The sequence below is a fragment of the Podarcis melisellensis genome (genome assembly GCF_964234715.1).
Source record: "Podarcis melisellensis genome assembly, chromosome: 12".
Taxonomy (NCBI): domain Eukaryota; kingdom Metazoa; phylum Chordata; class Lepidosauria; order Squamata; family Lacertidae; genus Podarcis; species Podarcis melisellensis.
This window is the reverse complement of record NC_138544.1, coordinates 41,220,877-41,247,841: the sequence shown is the minus strand read 5'-3', so window position 1 is coordinate 41,247,841 and position 26,965 is coordinate 41,220,877. Positions and strand designations below refer to the sequence as shown.

Sequence of the window (26,965 nt, the reverse complement as noted above, 5' to 3'; positions counted from 1 at the left end):
TTTCAAAGTACATGAACATCTGCAAACCTTTAGGATTTCGCCAATACACAATTGATACAGATGAGTTCAGACCAAAAAGAATATGTCACTGGACAAGCCCAAATCATATGCCTCAAAGAGGCATTTTCAGTTTTACACCTCCCACCGCTGTCTTTACAAACGGTTGTGGAGTCCAATATACCAAAAACATTAAATTTTGCTGGACCAATCTCAAATCTAAAGGAACATTCCATACAAATTATAAAGCCGCTTTCCATTGTTTAAGCTGTACTAAACATTCTAATTCCCTATTCTGGACCTCTCTTGAGGTCTTGAAATTCTACCTTACAAAGTTCCATGAAGCCTTTATTGACAGCAGTTATGGGGTTAGCTTTCTGTAACACGTATAACTGCCCCAAAACCACCACGGGTGCAAATCATCATGAATGCACACAAAAAAAGGGACATCTGGAGGGGCTCATAATTATAATATCAAGCAGGCAATGTAGTGCGCATTAAAAGCAAATGCCCACTGAGCAGCAAACAAAGCAAGAAAGCGAACAGTGTGGACCCCTGGTCTTTCCCATCAGAAACTGGCTGAGATTGAACGTGCAGCCTTTCTAATCTGATGCAAGAGTTAAAAAGGCTGGGAAAACATTGTACCTTCCTGGGGCTCCTTTGTTTTGTTTGCCAATGACATCACAGATTTCGGAGCCGATTTCGCTTCCTCAGGATGCTGGCTATCTCCCCAGAGTTTCCGACTTGTCAAACTTTAAGCCAGAGCAGTTTTGTGGAAACATGAGCCAGACTCTCTTTAGCTATCTCCAAGCTACACTGGACATGCTTATATTTTAAAAAGGACTTCCTCACCCAGCCGTTGCAGAAAAGAGAGGAAGCAATGAGATCACCCTCATCCTACTGATTCCCTCCCCCCCTTCTCCTGCAACTCACTAAGATGACTTGTTTCAAAGAGGAGGAATCACTCTCATGCCTTCCCCCGGATTAAGGCCGTAATGAGGGCTAACAGGAATGTCATTTGATGCAGAAGTGCTACAGGCAGGCACTCAGCTCAGGCCGTTCTCCTAAGTTCCTATCTCTCTAATAAGTGAGCAAAAAGAAGAAAAAGATGCCTGGAGGGGAATGTCAAAGAAAACAACACGTTGTTCTCCGGTGCCAAATTTCCTTGCTTGCCTGTTCATCTCAACACATTGCTGTTTCTCTCAAGGCGGTTTTCGCACAACAAAAAATGTCTGAACATTTATTATCTGAATCAAGCCTGGTGGGGAACCTGTAGCCCAGGCATAGGCAAACTTGGCCCTCCAGATGTTTTGGGACTACAACTCCCATCATCCCTAGCTAACAGGACCAGTGGTCAGGGATGATGGGAATTGTAGTCTCAAAACATCTGGAGGGCCGGGTTTGCCTATGCCTGCTGTTAGCCCACCAGGCAGTGATGGACTCCAGGTTCAACTACCCCCGACCACTGGCTATGCTGGCTGGACTGATGGGAGCTGGGAGTTCAGCAATGTCTGTAAAGCCACACATTCACACAATCTAAATGGAAGTTGCTAATCCACAGAAGAGATTTCAGGGGGCAGGGGGAAGAGGACAGTGTGTAACACATATCTAGACAAAAATCTAGACAAGAGGAGAGATGTTAGGGTAGATGCTGGGTGCTCCTGGGTGGTGTTCTTCCGACCCACAATGCTACAAAGAATGGAATTGCCTATATTTTGAGAACTGAAAGAGCACAGCCTTTATAATATGGCATTTTGAGACCCTCAGCTTTTACTTTAGAAAAAAATATGGCCCAAATCCAGGTAAAAGTTAGTAATATTTGTCTCAATATGGCAAGTTAGCAGTGACTAATTGCCGTCTCATCATCAATGAAACTTCAGCATGACTTTTTTATTTATTTAAAAGATTTTGTCTACCTGGACATGCTGGCTCATCTTTTACTTTCCTCCATGCATACACACATTTGCTCCATTGTGTGAAAAGCGACAAACAAGAGAGTATGAAGATGACAACCTGTATAATGCCCCTTGGCAGAAGACATGGGAGGTGGTAATCCATTTATCATAAGTTTTGGTGTAAAGGAAACTTCAAAAGAATGCTTTTAAAAGTTGTATATGTCATCCTGGGCTCCTTTGGAAGGGCCATATATAAATTTAATAAATAAATAAAATTACATCTTATGGACTTAATTTTTTTTTCTGAGAAAAGGCAAACAAAACAAATGTTCTTGTACTCTTCAGAACGATAGAACAACACTTTTAATTTATTAGGCACCACCCGCGGATGTTCTTTGCTGATGTGCCCCTGGAGTTGCATAAATAACTGAAAATATAATAAAAACAATGCAACATCTATCCCCCAAGCCCCGCCCTCTCGTTTTTCATGGATAACAAAAATATTATTTAAAGGATGGGGGTGGAGGAGAAGATGTGGGAGAAAAACAAAACACACATTCAATTGTGGCCAGAAGTACAATTTAACAACAGTTTGAGGTGCGGGGGGGGGGTCCTCCTCCTTAAAGAAAAAGCCATGGCTTATGGTTGTTATAATCATGAATGATGTGCTACACACACACACACACACAGAGAGAGAGAGAGAGAGAGAGAGAGAGAGAGAGAGAGAGAGAGAGAGAGAGAGAAGTAACTAGCACAGTCAGATGAAGTCAACCTGAGGTGACCAGTGGATTCTTGAGTAGATGGGTGGTGCTGAATCACAGATAGCCATCAGGACACAGCCCTGGCAGAGACCAGCTCGCAGCTGCCAAGATAACTACTGAAGCTCCTTTGATGGCGATAAAGAAAGCACATCAGTCTCCAACATTACAGAACATGGTGTGGTTTTTTTGGGGGGGGTCCCTCCATCTTTCTTTCTTTTATCCCCGGATTCCATGCTCTTTTTTTAAAAAAAAACCACCTTCTGTACAACAGTCAATATTCAAGAACTCTCTCCTCCCAAGCACCAAATGTCTATTTAATTACATTTAACCTTTAAGTCATTTCAGCTTTTAAAGCAAAGTTTCATTCCACAAGTTGCCCTGTGTTCCCAGAAGCCTTTAACCAGTGCTTTTTTCAGGGGAGACGCAGGGGGACACATACCCCTAAACATTTTTTGGCCTCATTACGGGGCAGTATTTCAATAGTAGGAAAATGAGAGTACCCCTAAACATTTTTTTTAAGAAAAAAAGCACTGCCTATAACCATGTGTTCTATGGATGTTGAATACTAAGTAAAACTATGCCAGGTTGATTCAAAAGTAGACTTTATTGTCTGTTCGGCTCTCTTGGAAATGGGCTGTCAGTTTCTCCCTTAATGTTAAGTCCCAGCATCTCAAATCTCAAACATTTCTCTCTGCATTTAGAGTCATGCAATAGTAAGCCATGCAACAGTCATGAGGTGAGTAATAAGACCCATCAGGAAGAGAGAGAAAACCAAGGGCTTTATCATTGGTGTGATGTAATGGTTAGAGTGTCAGAACAGGAGCTTGGAGACCAGGGTTCAAATCTCCACTCAGCCACAAAGCTCATTGGATGATTTTGGGCAAGTCTCCGTCTCTCAACCCAAGCTAGCTCACAGGGTTCTTGTGAGGATGTAATAGATAAATATGAGATTTTAAAAGAAATCAAGAGTTCCTGAGCAGATATCCTTTTGGAAATCCTTCCAGCAGTTCTACCCAACACTGTTACTCCTCCTCTCCTTGAAATATTTCAATTCCAGCTAGCCATTGCAATAATTCAGTAACTAAGAAACATTGCTCATTTCCTCCTCCCTCCTGATCCCTTCTCCTCTTATGCCATGTATTTTATATTGTAAGCCTGAGAAAAGGACTGTCATATTATTCGCATTTGTAAGCCAAGCATTCCAGACGCTGCAGAGATGGCACAGTTCACACAAGGAAAGTAGCGCCAAATCTTTGGCTCTGCCTCCTTGCAAAGCTGGACCTTTTCCCAGTTGTTGCATATCCAGTTCAGACGTTGGCTTTATTTCATTATCTTCATAATAATCCCTGCCTTGAGTAAATGCCTGTTAAGAAAAGTAAGGCTGGTGACAGGGTTGTGCACTTGTGGGGTTTTAAGAGTTTCACAAGAGTGTTGTGAACTTCAAAACAGAAAGATGCAGCTTGTGTGGTGTGAACACTCATTTTGTTTTTCCTGCTGGTAAAACAGGTTTTCAAATTGCTTTTAAAACCTGCAAAAACAGTTTGGCCATTGCTCTGCCCATTTTGGTCTCTGACATTTAGACCCCACCTTTTCCGCCAAGGAGCTCAAGGTGGCATACAGGGTTCTCTCCCTCCACATTTAATCCCCACAACAACATATAAAGTAGGCTGAGAGGCAGTGACTGGCCCAAGGTCACCCCAAGAGCTTGGAGATTTGAACCCTGGTCTCCCAGCTCCTAGTCTGTCACTCTAACCACTGCACCACACTGGCTCCCACCAGAATTTGTGCTTGCACAACAGAATGATCTCCCCTCTCTATCCCCTGTGCATCCCCCTAAATCATCTTTCCCTGCACCCCCGAGGCTCATCTTTCTTGACAGCCTTCTCCTTCCTTCCCCATCCCTCCATGTCATCTCATGAATTAAACCTATCAAAGTACAGGGAACGGACCTCTTTCCCCACTCAAAGAATCAACTCAAGAAAGAACTTCAGACAGAAATGTTTTATTCCTTCTGATCCACCGCTAGCAGTTCTGAAAACAAAAGAACAGCAGCATCAAAATAAATTCTGCTGGTTCTTAATGACACCTAGTACCGGACAAGGTCCTCCAAAGAGAACATGCCAAGTTTGTTCTTGGTGGTGGTGGAGGGGAGGGAGAAAAAGAGCAGGGAGGCTTAAGCAGTGCTCACTGGCATTCCAGAGAGATGTCACAGCCTCCTTTAGTTATTTGGCACGGCAGAGTGTACATTTCCTCCAGGCACAACTCCTATTTCGCAGTCTTCAATGCACACGTTTGAGGTGTATGTTGGTGTGGAAATATAGTGTCAATACCTCCCACCTACCCCAAGAAAATCCACTAACCCAAATTCTTTCATATTGATTACAGTTGCCACCTAACTTGTAAGATCTTGGGAATTACAAGGAAGACTATATCAAACCATCCCTCTCCCCCGCCCCCCCAAAAATAATCCTTCGCATGAACTGCTACAAGGTTACAATACCTGCATTTGGTCACTGAGTGAGAAGAAATGTTTTAACGAAGAATCCCATCAAGGCGTTTGTATGGCAAGCAACACGGGTTATAAAACTTGGGCTCCACGATCAAATGGAACACACACATCTACAACGCAAAATAGTACATTCAGTGTGGGAGTTAAGTGGGAGGGCATAACTGAAGACACCTCTCAAGCTGTTTTTGGACTACTACTCCCATCATCCCTAGCTAGCAAGATCAGTAGTCAGGGGTGATGGGAATTGCAGTCCAAAAACAGCTAGAGACCAAAGCTTGGGAAACACTTGTTTTAAAGGGGTTTGTTGGTTGGGATACAGACAGACTACCCACTGAGTGAAGAGTTAAAGACCCAAATGCTCTGCCTGCTTCCTTGCCCTGTCTTCTGGGACAATTTACAAGACCTTTAGGATGGCTTGGGGAAATTTTTTTGTCAAGCTGACTTAAATTAATGCCACAAAGCTACTGAAATGAATTTGGTTGTGACACATTTGTATCAGCAACAGAAATGATCACAGGTTTATGGTTAGAAAGTTACCAAAATACTTATTTGCTGTACAGTGGTACGATACCTTGGTTTACGAACTTAACCTGTTCCAGAAGTCTGTTCTTAAACCAAAACCGTTCTTAAACTGAGGTGTGCTTTCCCTAATGAGGCCTCCCACCACTGGTGCCCTTCCACAGTTCAGATTCCATTCTTAGATCGAGGTAAAGTTCTCAAACCAAGACACTATTTCTGGTTTTGTGAAGTTTGTAAACCAAATTGTTCTTAAACCGGACTGTTCTTAAACCGAGGTACCACTGTACTTATTTGGATGCTTACTTATTGTACACTTCAGAATGCCTTAACTAAATATACAAAACATCAACCTGGCTCTAAGCAAAGGTTCATGGACAATTTCACCATTCATTAGATTCCCCCCCCCCCAAAAAAAATGTTGGTTTCACGGCTGCCCAGCTGCTGTTGACCCATGAAAGGGCCTACTCGTTCTGGGTGGAAATGTCCTCATTAAAACATTCAGGAAGAATTTTAACAATTCTGCTCACTTGATGGCTTAAAGATAGACAATGTTCCCAGCAACCGTGAAATTGTTAGCTATGAGGGTATGCGACCTTTTAAAAAAAATTAGATGCTCTTAATATTTTTAGATGTCCTAAATAAGTTTTCATTTTATTTTTAGCAGTATTGTTTTGCTACTTCGTTGTCTGCCACCCTTTGGAGAGGAAGGGTGGGTCAAAAATTTAAGAAATAATAATGATGCAATATTCATCTTTTCACCTCTGTAGTGAATTCCACATGTCCCGCCAGCTGTTTATCTTGTTATTGCAGAGAGATAACCCTGTTAAGTTGTATTTGAGGTGAGTGGATGAGGAACAGGACTGAACATGCTGACCCCCACTCCACTCCAAACCTTCATGCATTTTGCTTAACATCTGCATGTAACCTGTGTGTGTGTACACAACAAAAGCTGAAAAGAGCGATGTGCACACACAGCTACATGCAGATGAGCTTGTTTTGCTCTGAAAGGCCGCCTATGAATATTTCAAATAAATAAAAATACATGCTCAGCTGAATGTGTGAATGTGGATAATCCTTCCACCCGGGGTCACCTCTTTGTTCATCACAATGTGTGAATAGGACTATTGTTGTTTCAGGGTAACTCCATCATTCAGAGAAATTTCAGTTTACCCACAGTGAAGGCCTGGCTAATTTCAGGGTCCTATCCAAACTCTTCTCATGGGGCTGATGCCACGCCTCTATGACCAAGGGAGCAGGAACTTCAACTCATGAACTTTCAGATGTTGTTGAACCACAACTTCCATCATCCTTGTCCATTGGCTGTGCTGACTGGGGATGATGGGAATTGAAGTCAAACAACACCTGAAGGGCCTCCAGTTCCCCACCCTCATCAACTGAGAGGCCAGGCCAACTAGGGATGATGGGAGTTGTAGTCCAACAACAGCTGGAGACTCAAGTTTGGGAAACCCTGCATTAGAATATTTATACCTTGTTCTGCAAATAAAAGTTCCAAATAGTTGCCTATTAGATACCAATATTTCTCTACAGAGTTATAAAGGGAGCAATCACTTGGCTGGCCTTTGATACAAGGCACCTTGACTTAGACCAACCCTACCATCATTGTGATAGGTGAAGAATGTGCAGGCTTGCCTTTTGCATCTTGGCTCATTCTGTACATAGAGAAAAATTGCAGTAACCTATGGGATCCCCATCAGTAGGAATGAGCTGCCCCCCCTACACACCTTCCCAGTAACAAGAGTGTAGAGTGGTTTCTGCTCTTATCATCATAGTGCCCCAAAAGAGCAGTACCAGAATGCCCCTTCCCAACTGGAATGAAAACAAAACAAAGAGCTGCAACTACTGAAATTATGGTTGGAGTTAAACCTGATTCCCGTCCCTGACAGTTCTGGTGGGAGGTGAAATTCCCATCCCCAACAAACTGCAGTCATCAAGAACAAACCCTGAATAGAAAAACCCCCGGAAAAGGGGTACAAGGTTTGCTTCATAATACAGTCAAAGTGATCAACCTGTTCTGACAGCTCTTTTCCGATAGCTTTTCCGACAGCTCATGTCACCTAGCATTTAGCTTTGTCTCCTTTCCTTTCCTTTCCTTTTTTTTATTAAAAAAAGAGCATTATGAGAAAAAGAGGATGACCACAAGTAAAGGAAGACAAGGACTCCTGTACCAGGTCTAGTTGGGATGACTGAAATCCGTGTTACTTTCCTTTCACCTGAATGGTTCAAGTTTGCATACCTTTAAGGCATGAATTTCAGGCTGTACTTTTTGCATTTCATTGCCAGCTAACGGGGCTGCATGCCATTTCTTTTCCTCTGCACCCATGAAGATATATGCCTGCCTACCGAGGACAGCCCTCCATGCATCTAATAAAATGGAAACTATACCACATGCAAAAATTGTTAGGCTTGGATCAAGTTCAATTAAGCAAAGTCTGCCACCCTAGTCCTCCTCCCTTCAGCTATCTGTGCTCCCCGGAAAGATCAGCTGCAACTTTTGGAAAGCCACTAGGATAGAAATCAAGGTGCCATTAGTGAGAGACTGACCTGTAAGTGTATGGTAGGTACGTGTGGATGCTGTGAACCACCAGCTGCTCCAGAAGTCAAAAACTTATGTACCTTATGCAGCCATCTTTCAGCATCTGTTATTATAATGATTACTGTTCCGTTGAATTTTCTACAACGGTGCTCTCGAGACAAACTTGGCCAGGCCTCCCATGCATGTTAATAGATCCCATCAGCCTGCACAGTCATCTACAGTTAGATCCTACAGAGTTCACTGAGGCCGCTGAAGACTTGCACTTTCCTTTGTAGCTGGAAGCGAGCAAGCTTCCCCCAGCATTCCACTGCCAGGCCATGGGCCCTTGGAACAATGCACAATAGCCAGCAAGATAACCTTTTCCACGAAAGGAGTGGAAAACAACATCTGTTAAAACCCAAATACATGGCTTTGCTAAAAGGCCCAAAGGACTTTGGAGGTGCAGCTCTCGGTGAGTTGAGAGAGTTCAGAAAAAGAAAAGTTTAAACACAGCCATGATTGCATGCTGTGCTGTATTCCCCTCCATCAAACACACATGCACTCCAGCTCAAAGTTAATTAGGGTGGACTCCAGCCAAATCTGTTAACATGGAAGACTCAGGCCACATTTCACAATGAGCAGGTCACCTCTCCCAAGAACTTCAGAAACCATCACCCCGAAGATAAATATACTCTGGCCAAAATGAGGCTTGCATTTGTGCAGGTGGCTGCTTTGACACAGTCCAAAAAAAGTATTTGTTCAACGATCTCACCATAATTAAGCACAGTTTAGCAAAGATTATTTGCTTTCCTCTTCATCAAACAAGAAGTCCTTTGTTTACTCCCCCCATTGTGTTCCTTAGATCATGAGAGACAAGTCTAATTGTGTACAATACAATATACCACTGTAATCTGTCAAAAATGGAGAGAGGATAAAGTGGGGATCCTCAAATTGCTTTCGTCTCGTTGGCTACTCCGAAATAAGCAAGCAATTACAGAAGAGTGGTCTCAGGGATCAAGGCACTCTTTGCAGTGTTATTTCTGGAATATGGAGTTATTTCCTCCTCACCCACTACTGTCACTGGTAGCATGTCACATGGTATGCAAATCTAGGGGTTGATTGGCACACTGGGTGGCATGCAAATTGCATCCACTCTTGGATCAGTTTATCACAGACCACCTTGGGAGCAAATTGAGCACAGCACAACTTGTCAAAGACTAGAAGAGCTTCAGGTCCCATACAAGGGCCTGTGCCCTCCGGATATTGTTATATACAACTTCCACCAACCTTGACCATTGCCTTTTTTCCCTGGGTCTGATGTCCAGTTGGAGTCCAACAGCTGATGATGTGGTTTTGGGGCAGGGCTAACCTAAAAGCCTGACAGCCAAGTCACTAGGGAAAAGAGGGGCGGGTAGGCGGGCATGGTGCAAATGCACCAGCAGAGCCCATCAGAGGCACTGCACTAACCTCCCCCTGCCCCACCACTCCATCTACTATTGGCAACATCTGCACAATTAGCAACTGCAGGAATAGCTTTTAAGCAACAAACTAAAGGCACAGGAAGGCAAGCAAGATTGGGATCTATGCCTGTGGGGCAGGGGGGCTTGAACCCTTTTGCCCCCCCACATTGTGGGCCTGCTCTGGATTAGTGCCCCATATGCTTGCAATCTGCAACATGAAGAACCTCCCACTCATTCCCATCACCAAGTCTTGGGGTGGAATGAGGTGTATCTTTCTGCACCAATTTGTCCAAGACTGACCCAGAAATGAACACAGTCTTAAAGGGGGTTATTAAATGATGATGAAACAACGCCCCCCGCAGTCCACCCCAAACCAACTTACAGCATTTACTGAAGGAACCATACTTTTCATTAAACTCTTTCCGTAGGCTATGAAGTTTAAAAACCCTACCTATACTTGTTCAAAGCTGGATTTTTTTTTCAACTAAAGCTGACTGTGTCAACATTGCTGACTATTATAAACTAAATGCACCTAAAATAGCAGACAAGTGTGTGGCATTTTATGGCTGAAATTGATTACATCTTGGAAGAGCGGTGCAGAGAATGGGAGACCTGGAGTTCACTGCAGTCTTCAACAAGCATTTAATTCAATATATTTATAGTGTATAGCTCTGGACAGAGCTTTAGCTGGGGAACAATAAACACCCCAGGGATGCAAAGGCAGCAGGATCCTGGCAGAGAATTTTGCATGCTTTAATTTAAGTGTTAGATCCCTAAGACTTAATGCCTATCACTCTGTGAGCACCAGAAGTATCACATGTCCCAGTTCAAGAGGATTTTAAGAGCACACGAACTAATCCAAAACTTTGAGAAAGGGGGCTGGGAATATTACATGGCGTCTATAAACTATATTAGTGATGGGAAAGAGGCTTAACTCAGCAGAAGGTCCCAGGTTCAATCCCTGGTTTCTCCAGGTAGGGCTGGGAATTTCCCTGGGAGAGCTGCTGCCAGACAATACAGACAAGCAAGATGGGCCAATGGTCTGAAGGCACATGCAGACTGCATGGCCAGGTGGATGGGGTACGTCAAATATTTATGTAATTTGCTAAAGGAAAGCAAACTGCACCCCACTTTTTTCTCCTTTCTCATTTTATTTCTTTACACTTAAAACAGAGTACAGAAAATGGTGTCAGCATTCAACCAGATAAAAAGCTTTGCCCTCTTTTACCTGCTGCTTATGAGCTGGCTACACTCACTTGTAGATAAGAGTACAGGAGAGGCCACTCTGCATATGGTCAGAGGCACTCTCCTTCATTCTGACTTTGCACTTTTCAATCTGAGCCTTAGCCCTTAGCCTTAGCAAATTATGACACAAGTCCTCAATTTTAAATCACTGTTCAGTATGACAAATATCTTAACCATTTAGATATAAACATTGAGAAACAAAACATTTTCACTGATATAAAAGCTCCCCTTTTTGCCATAGGTGAAAACGTTTTGTTTCTGAATTGTACCAAGAATGACATTTGCTAGGTACTTGTTATTTGGGAGAATGGACTGCATTCTTTCAGCACACCTGATCTCCATGGAAGATTCAACTTACACATAAAACAAACAGGGGCAGGGAATCTCAGAGTGGTGCTCAGAAACTGACATTTAATATGCATTTAGAAAACAATCTAAGCCCAATGATTCTCCATTTACCCAATTTTTTGGACTACAACTTCAGCCTGCAGGCTGGAGGGCACCAAGTTCAAGCCTGGAACACCTTTTTTTCATTATTGCACTGATAGCCCATTTCATCACACAATTTGCAGGCATAATTTTCCTCTTGTCCTGTAAGACAAGGAATGTCCGTGCTCAGATCTGCAAATCTGCATTTCTTCAGACCATATAGAAATGCTATTGTTTCTGTACTGAGTTACTATAGCCAAGCAGCTAGTCCGTGGCATCCATTGCCTTCCAAGCAGGGCACCACAGGCGCCGCTCAGTTAAGCTGTCTAACCCTAAATCCAGCCCTGTGTAAAACGGAAACGCACCAAAACTTCTCAGGGATTTCCTTTCATTCCACTGGTGTGGCTTAATGTTAAGTGTGGGATGTGCAGTGGGGAACCGCTGTTCAAATCTCCACTCAGGCAAGAAGCTCCCTGGGTGACACACATTGTCTACCTCGCAGGGTTGTTGTGAGAATGAAATGGAGGGAGGGGTGGAGGGCAGCCCTGATTCCTGGAAGGGTGTGGGAGGTAAACTTAAAATCATCTAAGATTTCTATGTGCTTCTCCCACAAACTGAAAGAGAGGGAGCAGGTAGATAAGATGCAGAAGTACATTTCGTGCCCCCCACCCCCAGGGAGAGAAAGAGATGCAAAGGATTCAAAACCACCCAGCAGACGGGCTCTTTGTGGTGGAAAGAATGGCACTTTGCACATGCTCAAACCAAGCCTCCTTACTTATCAGCTGGATAGCGGAAACCTGCTCCAGGGCTAAGACCTTCTCAGGTGCAAATCCACCGCTTTGATTCTACCCTCCTTCCCCCAAAAGTGGGGGGGGGGGAGTGAAATGGGGCAACAATTAGATAATCTCGCTCCCCAAACACACACAAATAAAACTCTGAGTGAGACACTCCACCAACTACATTGCAGAGCGTGAGAAGAGAGTATCTGGCCTCCAGATTTGGAGCGGAGTTGTTATTCCTATCCCCTACTCCGCACCCTTCCAGCTCAGCCCGGGCAGCGCCGCGCCGAGATCTGCTGGGCTACCACCGTCCTGGCTGCCAGCACGTGCAGACGGCGACCGCACCCTCCGTCCATCTCCATAGAGGGAGGGGGGGAGAGATGGCGAGAAGGGAAAGGCAGGCGGAAACGACACCCGCCCCCCACCCCAAACACAAAAATCGGCTGGGGAACGACGGCCGAAACTTTTGAGGCGCCCCAGTCTAGAATCGCACGGCTACGTGACAGCCAGGCCGGCTTGGAAAAGGAGGGCGGAGATGGGGGGGGGGAGGTCTCTTCTCTTCCCCCGAGGCAGATTTCCAGTACAAGGCACCGCAATAGTCCAGAGGAGGTGATGGACGGGAGAGAGAGAGAAAAGCAGCCGCTCGGCCGGCCGGCGACTTACCCTGGGGCTCATCCGCCCCCATGGTGGCCTCGGTGCGCTCTGCGCTCGGGACGGAGCCCCGCAAGGAGGGAGCGGTGCGGAGGGAGCAGGCCGGGTGGAGAGAGAGAGAGATGCCTCGCCCCCCTTCCCTTCCCTTCCTCTCCTCTCCAGCGCTCGGCTGGCTTTGAAGGGAGCGAGCAGTTCTCCCTGCAAGTTCTGCAAGCCGCCTCCGCCTCCGCCTCCTCCTTCCTGAACACCTTGTGGGCTTCCTTAAGTTCGCTTCGGCTTGAAAAAGGAAAGCAGCCTCTTTGGCAAACCCACAGAGCCGGGCGGTAGCATTCTCTCAGCGCACTGCTTGTCAACACACACAGAAAGAGCCACAAAGACATCACCGTGGCTTTTAAACAAAAGACAAAACACACCATGAAATCTTTGGAAAGTTGCATCCTTGTTGTTTAGCAGGGATAAGACACATAAACTTTCGGTGACAGCTTGGTCAGGTTTTTGGTGGTCCAGCTAGGGGTGAGGAACGTATTTCAATTCGAGAGCAGCACTGTCTTCTTCTGGGTAACTTTCCTGCGGGCCACAAGCTGGCGGTCAGCGGGGCCAGAGGCACACTTGTACATTTACACACGTAAATTTTACCTCTGTACAGCAGTCTAGTTTCTACACGTGCTCACACACCCCTCTCAACCCTCCATACCCACGAGCATCCTCAGAAAGGGCACACAATCTTCTTATGACTACACTTAGAGCTCACCTTTCTTCCAAGGAGCTGCTCTAGGTGGCATGCATAGTTCTCTTCCTCCACATTTCATCCTCACAACAACCCTGTGGGGTAGGGCTAGGCTGAAAGTCATGACTGCTCTCCAAGGTCCCCAACATAGCTGGGATTTGAACTTAAGTGAGATGGGCGCACAACCCTAGAGTCAGACATGACTGGCCCGTACGGGCAGGGGTACCTTTACCTTTACCTGCCAGGTCCTGACCTAGTCCTAGGGGCAAATTCTACAGAACACAGTGGGAATTACTTCTGAGCAAGAAGCCAAAGGGAGGGCCATGACTCAGTGGTGCAGGCTACAGTGCATTATGTTCAATCCCTTTCATCTCTGGGGAGGACTGGGAGAGAGACCCCCATCTGAAACCCCAGAGAGCCACTGCTAGGGTACTAAAATGGAAGGACCAACAATCTCACTCAGTCTCAGGCAGCTTCCAATGCCACCAAGCAAAGGATTGTGCAGCAAAAGAACTTTTGATAATATCAGTAAACTTCCTCAGGGGTTTCTCCCACTTCTCTAGAACAGAGATTCTCAGGCCATGTGCCATAAGAGCCTCCCTCCCACACCTCTTACAGGACACAGCTTGAGAATCCTTGTTCCAAAATGTATGCCATGAAAAATTAAGGTAACCCCCCCCCCCCGCCCCGGCCCACTTGAAATATTCACACTCTGCACAGCGCTGATGCTGCTTTTGCCACTATATGGGTAACAATATCATCCCAAAAGAGGCAGGACTCTGGATGATGAGTCACAAACAAACTTGAAGTCTCACTATCATCTCATTTACTTGTCACAGCAAGGGGAGCCTGTTGATTACCCAGGTACTTCAGTAGATGAAGTCGCTCTTGCTCAGGGAGGGAAACCCTGGGGCTGTTCCTCCCCCCCCCCCCCGGTTTTACTGCTATATGAAGACACCATGACTATGTAACCATTGACATGGTAAACCTGTGCCCAGGTTGTACCACTTCAGACTAAGGGGGGGGGGGTGTTGCTTCAGACCATGATTCACAGCTCCCTTAAAGCATCTGCATGGCCACTGTTGGAAAGAGAAGTGCACCGCTCCATCCCTTCCTACTGTGGTCGCATGTTTCCCCATATCTTTTTATATCCTGTTTATTATGGATTCATTTCCTATGAACGGAGTTCATCCTTCCACCTTGCACTTGTCTTATCTATGCAGAGCAAGAACCATGTTCTTCAGGGTCCCTGTCAGCTGAGGCACACTGACTTTGCTTCATTCAAAATGCATAGAAGAGTTATTTGTTCAAGAAGAAAGCATAATACTTGTACCAGGCATCCACAGGAATTATTGTCACTGTGGGGCGGGAGGCAAAGAAAAGCACTGAAAGGTGGGAGCAACTTTTTTTTTTGCAAAGAATAACACCTGTACATTTTGTTGCGTATCTCAGGTTCTACAAATGCAATTAACTTACTCATTCTGAAAAATGAAAGCTGGGAATCTGGGGATTAGGGTTCAACTGGAAGGTCAAACATGTTGGGTGTTAATATAAAGCATTACATTTTTTAGACTGATTCATTTTTTTGTCATTTAACAAGAGTGTGACACAGAAAATTATTAGGTGAAACTTTCCCCACCATGCCAGGTGATGTTTGGGCCTCCTAACAGCTCTCAGCACCCTTTAAAAGCAACAGTTTCCTGCATTCTTGGGGGGAAGTGATGACTGTTTCACTAGTATAAGAGGGTTTTAAATGTCATGTGTGAATGTGACAATAACAAAGAAGGGTAGCAAACCTTCCCTGCAAGCAGAAGAACGGGAGAAGGGGCAAAGCTGTCTGTGGAAAAATGGGATGGATGGCCATTATTTACTCTTACAAGGGGAGCTAAAATCTAAGACAATTCCCTAATAAAGGAATGCTCTGGAGAATGGCAGCAGCGGCCTATTGGGGAAAGCATACACCACTTCGCTTATGCATGGAAGCTTCAGTCTGTGTTTTTTATGGTGTGAGATGATGAGAGGTTAAACTATATCTCCCCTTCACATTGTGTCCCCTTATCACATATTACTTTTGATGAGTCATGTTGTGGTAAGTGAAGTGGTGTGTCTGTTGAAAACCAAGATGGGTGATACTGTTGTCTTCAGTGGGATCAAGGCCTGGCTGCAAGTGATTATTCCCCAAAGCACAAGCACCTAGATTGGCAGATGTTGCCCCATCCTCAGCTTTGCTTGACCAGGGTCAGTGATTTTCCTCTGCTTTTAGAAGACAGAGCCCACTCCCTATTTCTTCCCCTGTCCTTTACATCTCATGAGTTGTTTAGATTATGATGCCGTAGGTCACATGCATCCCATACATTTGCAGCAACATTATACTGCTTTAACAGTCATGATTTCCCCCAAAGAAATCTGGGTACCACAGTTTGCTGAGGGTGCTGAGAGTTGCCTATTACCCACAGAGAGAGGCCATTGGTAGAGTGGGTTTAACGAACGACAGTTCCCAGAATTATTTGACAGCTTAAAGGAGTGCAAATTGCAACTTATTTCTGAAAATGAAATTGTGTATATATACTTTTAACAAATCACTCAGCTGGGCATGAAAGGAGTGATTAACAAGGCAATCCTACATGTGTCTACTTGTAAGTAAGTCTCGCTGAGCTCAATGAGGCATACTCCTAAGGAAGTAGGTGTGGGATTGCAGCCTCAATGACATGAGCAGACTTTAGCAGCTGCCAGCTGGTTTCACTTTGCAGAAGTTAATATGTGTGTTAATTTTTTCATTCAAAACTCTCTCTTTTTTTTACACAGTTTTCTCTAAAGCCCTTGAGGCCTGGTTTGCATTTCAGAGTATATCTCGAAACTGCCAAATACCTGAAGGCGACCATAACTAACTCATCACATATGCAGATTAAATGTGCAAGCTCTGCAACTCCTCTTATCCTACACAGAAGATCTTAGAGCTGCAATATATTACATGTTCAACAGGCGCTATTCAAAAACAAAGTCACAATTAGCCTTCCCAGGGAAAAATGTCCCACGATGGCTAGCCACCTGTTTAGAAAAAATATGCACCCCTGTATTTTCATCTAAAGCAGAGGAGCACCCAGTGCTTTACCGCAACAATCTGGAAAGAGGGGGGAGTTGCCTCTTTTTCTTTTTCTTTTTTACTAGCACTTTGCTTCCTTTTTCACACCATTTTTGACCTTGGTCATGTGGTGATTAAATTTCTTAACAGTTTTAACAGCTTCCTAAACATTCTTTCGCATGAAGAACAGGAGGGCTTGTGGGAGGCAATGAAGGAAGCCAAGCAAGGAATCCTTTTTGCCAATGTGCTCCTTGACATATCCCACAGGCTTATTCTCTGTACCTCACACATGATGCTAGCAGGTGCAGTCCTCAGGTCAGCATTTGCTCTAGAGCAGCCTATGAATCTCTTTCGTAATCCTAGAAGGAATACTGGTTTGGCCTAGGACAAAGGCTGCAATTCTATGCATAAAACAGTGAGATAAACTTAGGAAGTGTTTGGATGCAGCACTAAACCACAGTTGTGCAATGTGAACAAGTCTAGCCTCCTCCTGGTCACACATTGCCAAGAAGAGGAAGCTTTTGTTAACACACACACACACACAAGCACACACAATTTGTATTTTTTTAAAACAAATGTTAGAGCCATGAAACACTTATCCAACAGTACATCTAATGGTGTTTGTTCTATCCAAGGCCTTTAGACATAAAGTCACACCTTTGCTTCAACTTTTAGCTAACAACATCCTTTCCTTCACCTCACGGCTCCCCACACGCAATCGAACATCGTATAGGAGGGTCTCCTGAGCCTCCAGATTTTTTTTGGGGGGGAGGGGATATGCGGCTGTAGCATGGAAGACAGGGCAGGAAACTCCTTCTAAAACAGGTATCCTACTTTCCACACAAATTAGAAGATACTCTGTAGCTACAGAAGGGTAGCAAACACATAGACAAACACATCCCTTAGCTTGATAGGGCATCAGACTTCAATTCAAATCCCATGGAGAGATAAAGCAGAACTGGTGCTGTTGTTACTTCTCTTCACCTCTCTGCTAATCCAAAGAAAGCATGACATCTGAGATAATACAGAGGCAAAGAGCATACTTATTTACTCTATACATTTGGCTGCCAGATAAATGGATGATCTATCTCGCTGCCTTTTATGAATCTTATCAAATGGCCATTAATTTGTTCTTGCTTCATCTCAGCTGCTCCCTAAGCTTCTTTGGGGAGTCTTTCTTGAGACTACCTAAACAAGGGGATGGGTAATTAAGATAAGCTTTGCAAATGCTGACCTGCTAGATCAAAGAGGGGTTCAGGGAAAGTACTCAGGCCCACCATACATCAGTAAAAGATGAAGCAGATAACTTTAAGAAGAGGTCAATTGCAAGTCAATTACATATGCTTAGGATTGTTTTCTGAATTAAACAAAATATATGAGTTGTCCTCTTTTTGCAGTCAGGAAGTAGAGAATTCCTAAGAAGGGATGAGCCAAAAAAAGATCCTTGCTAATAAGTCAACAAAAGTTACAAGGCTACAAAATTGTTCCTGACCTGCCTGCCCATAATAAATTCGTACCTATGTTAGGGAGCAATCCTAAATACAGGCAACTCCCCATTTACACGGGGGTTACATTCCGAGGTATCACACATTTAAGTGAAGTCATGTATATTGGGAGCACCATTGAAAAAGCCTGCAAGCACACAGTTGCTCCCTCCAAACCTTGTTGCTCAAACTCGAACTCTCCACAGGCCTCAAAGGTCAGTGCAAGGGCTCCTGGGATTTCACTTGCAAAGGCCTGTGGAATTGCTAGATGCTGTTTGTGTGCAATTTTTCCAATTTTCACACTCTTTTACAGGCATTTTCACCCCTTTTTGTTTGCGGTGATGCACTGTTGCCCATGTCTTGTATGTACATAAATGGGTAGTTGCCTGTATGGGAAGCCAGCATAAGTTACGCTTCCTTAAGTTTAGCCAGCATAAAGTAACCCAGATCCAAACCCCATTCAGGAGTGGGGCTACTGCCAGCTGAGCCAGCCTAAGCTTTGCAAAGGGGAAATAACCCTTTGAAATAGAGTTGAATTACACTACCTGCCAACCTAGCAGTTCGAAAGCATGTCAAAGTGCAAGTAGATAAATAGGTCCCACTCTGGCAGGAAGGTAAACGGCATTTCCGTTCGCTGCTCTGGTTTGCCAGAAGCAGCTTAGTCATGCTGGCCACATGACCTGGAAGCTGTATGCCAGGTCCCTCGGCCAGTAAAGCGAGATGAGCGCCACAACCACAGAGTCATCCACGACTGGACCTAACGGTCAGGGGTCCCTTTACCTTTACCGTTTCACGGGCACAAGTTCTGCCAGGTTGCCAGGTCACATGAATAAGCTGAAGAAAGTTAAGATCCAGGATTTGCCCATCCCCACCTTCAACCACCCATTTTCCAGGCTTACACTAGGGTAAGTTCCAGCAGCTGGAAGACCACAGGTTCCCCCACCCTGCCCTAGATCAATAAATTCTAGCATGGTTGAAGTACAGGCAAAGGACTGTGTGTGATTACTATAGACAACTCAACTGCTTTTGCGCTTGATGCTCAGTTAGTAGTTTGAGCTTGGATAATATTATGTGGCATTCAAGAGGGCTGCCAGTTTTACTGAACTCTGCCTAAGTCAGAGACTTTCTCAGTACATTGAATAGGGGCGAAACAAATAATTTCCCTTTATGTGAGCCTCACAAAGGAATGAATGGTTGAGAAATCCATGCAGGGAATTCGTTTGTTCTACTGGCCATGCCTCTCAGCTAGAACTTGACTATCTGTTTGGGTGATCTGACAGAAATCTTTCAAATGAGTTCATATGCTGCCATATGAGAACTGCCAGGTTTCTCCGACCATATGATAAAGCAGTTAGAGGTCCACAAAACAGTGACTCTTGCACTTTTCAAAGTTTTGCCTCTGGTGAGACCCTCTGTGAACAATGTGCTTTATTCATTAAGTCATGCAGTCTGGGGATCTTTCAGTGCAGCCTCCATAAATGCACTCCAGACTCGAGAAAAAGCCTAGGTCATTACGCAGCTCAGGGCTCATTCGCACATGCAGTTCTTTCATTAGATCTGCCATCACTAGATTACTCAACACTCAAGCCTGGGTCATACGTGCAGATAGCACAAGTGAATTCTCTACATTTGTGGCAAATGTGTGAGCTGACTGTGAGGAGATGTGAGGAGATTAAAAAGCAACTAACAGAACCTTTGTTAGAACCTCAATACCAATTCATATAGATGTGCAGAGGAGGTGGCCAAGATGATAAAGGGTCTGGAAACCAAACCTTATGAGGAACGGTTGAGGGAGTTGGGTATGTTTAGCCTGGAGAAGAGAAGACAAAGAGATTATATGATATGGAAAGAAGATAAAGTCCTGACCAGAGAAGAATGGTAGATTAAGTTAATGGATTATGCCGAAATGGCAAAAATGACCGGAAGAATCAGAAATCAGGAAGACCAAAATTTTAATAAAGAACGGGGAAAATTTATAATTTATCTTAAAAACCATTGTAAACAGTTAAAATTGTTAGTAGGAATGGAATAACACTTGTAGTTTAGTGGTGGATTTTGGATATAATGAAGATGTAAAAGATTTGGATTATTATAAAAGATGCAGGAGGAAATGACTAATAATAGGACCCACAAAGGGGAGGAGGGAAGTCCAGGAGATTCTATGGAATCTTCTCTTTATGTTGTATGTTGGATATGTGATTATAAAACTGTAATCTGGAAAACAAATACATAAATTTATTTCAAAAAAGAAAGCCCCCCCTCAAAGAGATCAATGATAGTCATCTTCAAATATATGAAGGGCTGTGACACGGAAGGAGGAGCAAGATTGTTTTCTGTTACTCCAGAGGACCCAAAGTGATGGATTCAAACTGCAAGAAAGTAGACTCTGACTAAACATCAGGAATAAGAGCAGGTTGACAGTGGAACCGTCTACCTCAGAAGGTGGTGGACTCTCCTTCATTGGAGAGACTGGATGGCCATTGGACAGTCATTCTTTAGTTGTGATTCCTGCATTGCAGGGGGGTTGGATTAGATGCCCCTTGGGGTCCCTTCAATGGTATGATTCTATGAAATGGTGGGTGGGCACATTTCAGAAACCGCATCATTTCCATTTAGAATCAATCTGTCCTTAGGACAGTGCAGTTGCAGCTTAATGAACAATGTGAGCATGAGCTTGGGAGGGAAGGAAATTCTCCCCTATCTTGTGTAGGCCCATAGCCTTCTTTTTCAGCCAGCATATAAATGTGTGTCCTTGCTTTAAAATATGCACATGCCTGCAAACAACAGGGAAAGGGAATAATGAGTAGCATGACAAAGAGCAGTGTTGAAGATTAAAGAGCCTTGTGGTCCTCTGTACTTGTTATACAGTTTATTTCCTGCAGCCGGCTGCTGTACTACTGTGGTATTACCGTCCCTGTTTCTAAGGGACCATCATTCCTTCTAAAATTACCAGGAGCTGTGGAGCCAGCAAACTCGCTCTGGAGAGCAAATGCATCTTAGTGTCCAAGTGAACAAAGTCCAAGTAGCAATTTTCTTGGAGATCTAAGGACATAAATCTGGCACCAGTTGGAAGCAAGAAAGTGAGACACATTGTAAAAAGAATAATAATTACGGTACATTTTTAAAATTCTGTTTTTTGTTTGCAATAATTACAGCAGTGATCTGCTACTTTCCCCTGTTTTGTTGACTTCAAAGCCTTTGAGTTTGGAACAGTTGCCTGGGTAGATAAATAATACAGAGCCTGTGTTCAACAAGGAGGGGCACCCTAACCAGCAGCTGGCTGGCAATGGCCTACTTTTGCAAATCTAGAGGGAGATGTGGGAACAGTGCACCCCAGGATATGTCTGGTTAAAATGGCTCTGCAGAAACCCATGAGCAGCCAAACAAATGAAAGAAGCAACTGAGTAATAAGGCTGCAGTCCTAACTCTGCTTGAATTCAATAGGACTTACTTCTGAGTAGACATGGATAGGATTGCACTGTAAGCCAGCATGGAGAGAAGACAGTTGTGCATTTGGGCTAAACTGAAAGTTTTTAGCTGGGAATTTAAGTTGATTGCAAGCAGCATCTTTTTGCAGTGTATCTAAAACCAGGCACCATTGTTTTTACTTTTATTATACAGTATTTATATCCTGCCTTTCGTCTGTCACCATGAAACTCAAGGCAATGTCCGTGTCTTCTCATTTCAAAGAGTATATTGCAAAGGATTATTATTTGTTCTGCAGGTCAAATGTTCATTGCAGCACACTGGTTGAGAGGCAGAGCAAGAAAGTGCCCAGTTAAAAATCTCACCTATGACTTATTTTCCATGCTCATTAGAAGGATTTGGCAAGCCTCAATTGCCTATGGGGAGAATAGTGCTGACTTCTTTGGCACCTGTGGTGGGACGATGAGCTGCTTGTGCGTAAAATGCAAGTCCCTCAGAGTTTGATCAGGTTTTCAAACCTCTGCCTGTGACGGAGCCCCTCCAGCATGGCTGCGTCAATCACTAGTAGAATCCGAAAGTGGCTGCTTTCGGAATCGTTTCCAACATAAAAGCTCTTTAACGGAAACACGTCGTCTGGCCTCTCGGCGTGACAGTTTCCGGCGAGGTGTGGGTGTCCCTATAGGAGGTCCTGAGACCTCCCCACTGTTTTCGCTGGAAGCGTCTCTGAGCCATCCCTCCGACTCACTTTCCCTTGGAGTTCTTGCTCGCCCTCTACTGGTTCCCTCTTCCGCTGCTACTCCTCTCTCAACCTCAGTGAGCCTTTGCGCCCCCGGCGCTTTAGATGGCAGTTCCCTGACAGCACCTGAGCTGCCAACAAGGCCACTGGGAGTGGAATCCCCACTTTGACTTGGGGCACCTTGTACAGATCCTGCTTCACCTCGGACAAGCCCAGTATTCCTTCTGAGGCTCCCTACTTCAAGTTGGCATTTGGGACCCTTCCAAAGCATACCCCTAGGATTTAGGCATGTGCATATGTCAAACAAGGATAACACTGTGCATCTGTTGAAGTGGGGACTCACCCACCAAAACTTATTACAGGGATGTCCCTACCATTAGGCAGAGGCAGGCAGCTACCTTACGTAGATGATGCTGGACAGTGGTGGCAACATTCATACACACACACTATTCTTTGTCCCCTGCTGAACCCCTCAGCCATTTGCAGTGCTCTGATGGTACCTGTCCATCCAGATTATATAGGAATAGTGAGCTCACCCTTCGTTTCAGGAATCAAAACAGTTTGGGGCCAGCTCTAACAACTGTTTGTCTTTTTTTTTTTTTTACACCTTTGAGCCACAGGGCTACCCCCTCTGAAAGTTGTAACCAGGGCTTGTTTTTCAAGTTCAATTTTGTCCCTTTATTTCCAGGCATATACTCCAAGCAGCAGGTCATCCTAGCTAATGTTATCCAACACCTTGCTTATTGGAGATGCAGTAGACTTCTGACTTACAGGGTAAACTATTTTGCAGTTCACCAGTATTACGTAATGAGGCATTATTCTAGCAAAATATACTTTGGGGCCCCTATGGTAGGTACGCAGGGAGTGAAATTCATTTTCAATCTATATTCAAGAGGTGATTGCTGAAAAGCCTAGCAGCTTTTCTTCAACTTTCTCTTAGATCTTTCTCAGCAGGAAACAATTACATGTAATACCAATTTCCTGCAGAATCTCACAAATCCTTCCCTGCAGGGATTTCACCTTCCAGTGGTCTCTAGAACGCACTACACAGCATCTAATTGGAATAGTACTAAGTCAGAGCTGCTAGGTAAGAGGAGGTTTTTTTTCTATGTTATTACTATTACTCTGTTCCCTGAAGGCTGGATACTTTCAGATTATCTCAACTTTTCCAGTAGGCTCATCTTTTTCAAGATCATCTCTGTAAATCAATGCAGTTTATGATGGAAGGTTTACTACAGCCTGGTGAAAAGGATGAATATGATGCTGTGCTACACAGATAGAGAATTTGGACACAGAATAGGACTTACTGCCTCCAACGGTTGGTTCACACAAGCCTGCACATCACTTAATGACTTGCATCTGAACATGTGAACTTAAAATGCATTTGTTTCCTTTGAAATGCATTTGTTTCATCCATCTCCATTACTGGAACCAAACTGCAGGCTTCCCTGCCAACAGAAAGAGCAGTTTCAGGGAGACTCCCCCCCCCCCCAGTATTAAGAGACCTGTTACAGGTCTGACTTGTTCAAGATCTGTATTCCAACTAATGTAACTCCAAAACAAAGCCTCCCCTTTCTGATAACATCATCTAGCTGGATATAACTCTTTTTACCACAGTTTACATCAGGGGTCGACAACCTAAGGCCCATGGGCCACAAGCAGCCCACGGGGATCGTTTAACCAGCCCATGAGCTGCCCCCAAACTGAGCCACCTGCTCAGCAAGTCCCCGCGCACTGCGCTAAACCAGCACAGCACGACGACTTGCTTCTGTGGCACCGGAAATCACGCGTGCGCTCTCTCTCACACACACACGCAATCCGGCCCACAGAGGGATCTCCGCTGGAGTGAACTGGCCCAGGCAAGGTAAACCTTGCTGACCCCTGGTTTACATCATGACCAAGGCAGAGGGGAAAAGAAGGGTAAACTTTCCTTATCAGCCCCCTGTGACCCCACAACTGCTATTCATGTTTTCTAAAACAAACTGCACATTAACTGCATCTACAGAACACCATACAGTATCTAGTTTAGGACACAATGGGATTCTGCTGAGTGAATGGTAAGCTTGGAAAATTCTACCCATCAATTAGGTTTATTTTATTTTTTTCATTTATATCCCACTCTTTTTCCAAGCGGCTCAGGAAGGCTTACATGTCACACTTTCTAAGAAAGAAGGGCCAACGGGCCTCTTCTTGCTCAGTAATGATCTCCAGACATTCAGCCAGGTCTGCATTTTGTAAAACCCTATCCATCCTTTATACAGTTGCAACTGTTTATTAGCCAAGCTCACACTGAGGTGGCATTTACAAGCCATTTGAACCAGCTCCCAGTCTTTTAGCCAAAAGAGAACAGCATTTCCACATGGAAAGCACATAATCACCTACAGCTTAATCTTGAAGGTTAATAAGGAAAGGCACTAAGGAATGTGCTGCTGGCAAAATGAAAATAAAATAAGAAAAACGTAGCAATTAACCTCTTGAAAATGGACTGTTGCATAATGAGAGACTAGAACAGCCCAATTGAAGGCATATCTTGAGGATAAAGGACATCTGTGAAACTCTGCATGAAGGAATAAGAATATATTTATTGTGGAATAAGTGCTTGTGGACCAGTGGTGTAGTAAAACAGGGATAAGGAAGGGTGCTGCCTGTTATTTCACAGCTGGGATGATAATGTCACCTCCTGAGGTGCTATTTGCCAGACCCCTGTATGCCAAATAAAGAAACTGTTATCAGATACAAACTCACTCAAATAAGCTGACCAGAGGAAGAAGTAGGTTAACATGCATGATGAGGGTTAAACTGCCACTTTTAGTTTGCAAACGTTCCAAAATATGACAAAAATATAACCAGCAACCTTTTGAAGCATTAAGGTTTAGTAAGTTAGATCACATAGGCAGGGTCGGATTAAGACCTTTAGAGGCCGTATGCATTTAAAAGATTTTGGTGCCCCCATATATAGATCTAATTCAAAATATAAACAATAACAAACTATCAAATAAAATTGTGTTTTTCAAAATGAAATGAAACCTACAAGAAGATGGAAAATAATGTTGTTCTTTTTTGTATACTTCCACTATTTTTATTTGATCCCCCCCTCCTACTTTTACTTTTTCTAACCACAAAGCCTTTGCAGTGGCCCTCCAGGGATTCAGGCAGGGGTTGTTCCCAGCCCTACTTAGAGATGTTGAGGATTTAACCTGGGCTCCTTTGCATGTAGAGCATGGGCTCTACCACAGAGTCACAGTGCTTCCCCAAGCACCCCGCACCAGTGCACTTCTTTGGCCTTTAAATCATCCTCCCTCCCCTGACTTAGACACAGAAGGATTAGAGTTGCATTTCAAAGATGTGCATCTGCTCCAGGAGAGCCCAAGTCCTATGTAATGACAGCAGCCGGCTAGCAAAAGCCTCTAGAAAAGACTTCTGGAGGTCCAAGGAACTGATGGGAGAAAGGGCAAGGAGATAACATGGCACTAAGTTGCAATCCCTTCTCTTGTCTCCTTCTAGTAAGCCTTCTCCGTGGTTATGCACTGGCTAGAGGGTTTGGTTGACTGTTGCTCACTTCCTTCCAACTCCAGCTGACCTTTTCAGATTATGCCAACATGGAAGAGGCAGGACTTCCCCACTTTATGTCAGCATGCAGGTGGAATGGAAGATTCACCAGTCCCTCCTGCCATATCCCTGACCAGGGTGGGCCAGCAGCTGATGAAGGGAGGAACACACAGTTACACCCCTTTGCAACAATAAAGCATATGATCCACATATCAGTAGGAATTTAAGCAGACTCAGAGGAGCTGGTGCATTTGCATAGGGATTCATTATATAAGAGGCATGCCAGATGAGTGGGCTCTAGCTAGGTTTCTACCTGGAGCGTTTGTTCTTCTCATTCCCTCCCACAGCTTGATATGGGAGATGGTTGGGTAGGTTATTACTCATGTCAGCACAAACTGGTGGTACCAGTCATGCCTCTTCAGATGAGAAGGAATATTCTGGCTCAAACATTTTTTTCCCCTTTACAGCATATGTATGAGATGAGATAATACACATCTGGTGCTGAACAGTCACTGAACTCTGCAAATCTTCCTTACATAGTGTGTGGGCAGAGCAACTGTATATGGGAGATTTAGCAGCACCCAATCATTGATGTTCTGCTTTAAGCTGGAAGTAGAATAGCAGCCTTCTAGAATTCTGTAGACAAATGAGCAGTCCCATTTCCCCAAGCCCAAACTATTGGAAGGGGACAATTTTCATTGTGGGTGAACTTCCTTTCATGCACTTCCAATCATGATTCCCCCTGCCCTCCACCACAGCTGAACTTTGGGAGTGGGGAAGAGAGAACAGGTACCGTATAATGGCAGTGCATGTGGAAAAGGAAGTTTCCTAGAGAGAAGAGGCAGGTCACAGAGAAGCAAATGGCAAGAGCAATCTATCCTGGGTAGAAAAGCAGGGCAATAGGCCTGGGGAAATTGCACTACTATTCCACATCGTTAAAAAAGGAAAAAGTAAGCTTTTCTTAGCTCTAGAATGAAACAGCAACTGAACAGAGAAAACATGAAAGGGTAATGTTTTGTTCAGGACATTGTGCAGATGCCCCATAAAAATGGATGAATAAAGCATACCAATTTCACAGTAAATGCCCAGTGTGGACACAGCCAATACCACGCATACAAGTGAGATAATCCTAAATTATTCTAGACTTTGAAGAAAATGTTTAAGGTATTTGAAGCCTATTGAT

General features: G+C 44.3%; 1 protein-coding gene across 3 annotated transcripts in view; it reads right to left on the bottom strand.

Moving 5' to 3' along the window:
• The window catches only part of JCAD (junctional cadherin 5 associated), a 60,521-nt gene that overhangs the window by 21,099 nt on the left and 12,457 nt on the right, over positions 1–26,965 (bottom strand). Inside the window, exon 1 of one of the 3 annotated variants that reach the window (XM_081931475.1) lies at positions 12,791–12,952. The exons of the other annotated variants lie outside the window; for them this stretch is intronic. The gene's annotated coding sequence lies outside the window, so the exon portion shown is untranslated. Of the gene's footprint in view, positions 1–12,790; positions 12,953–26,965 lie in introns of those variants that run through there. 3 annotated transcript variants of the gene reach the window in all.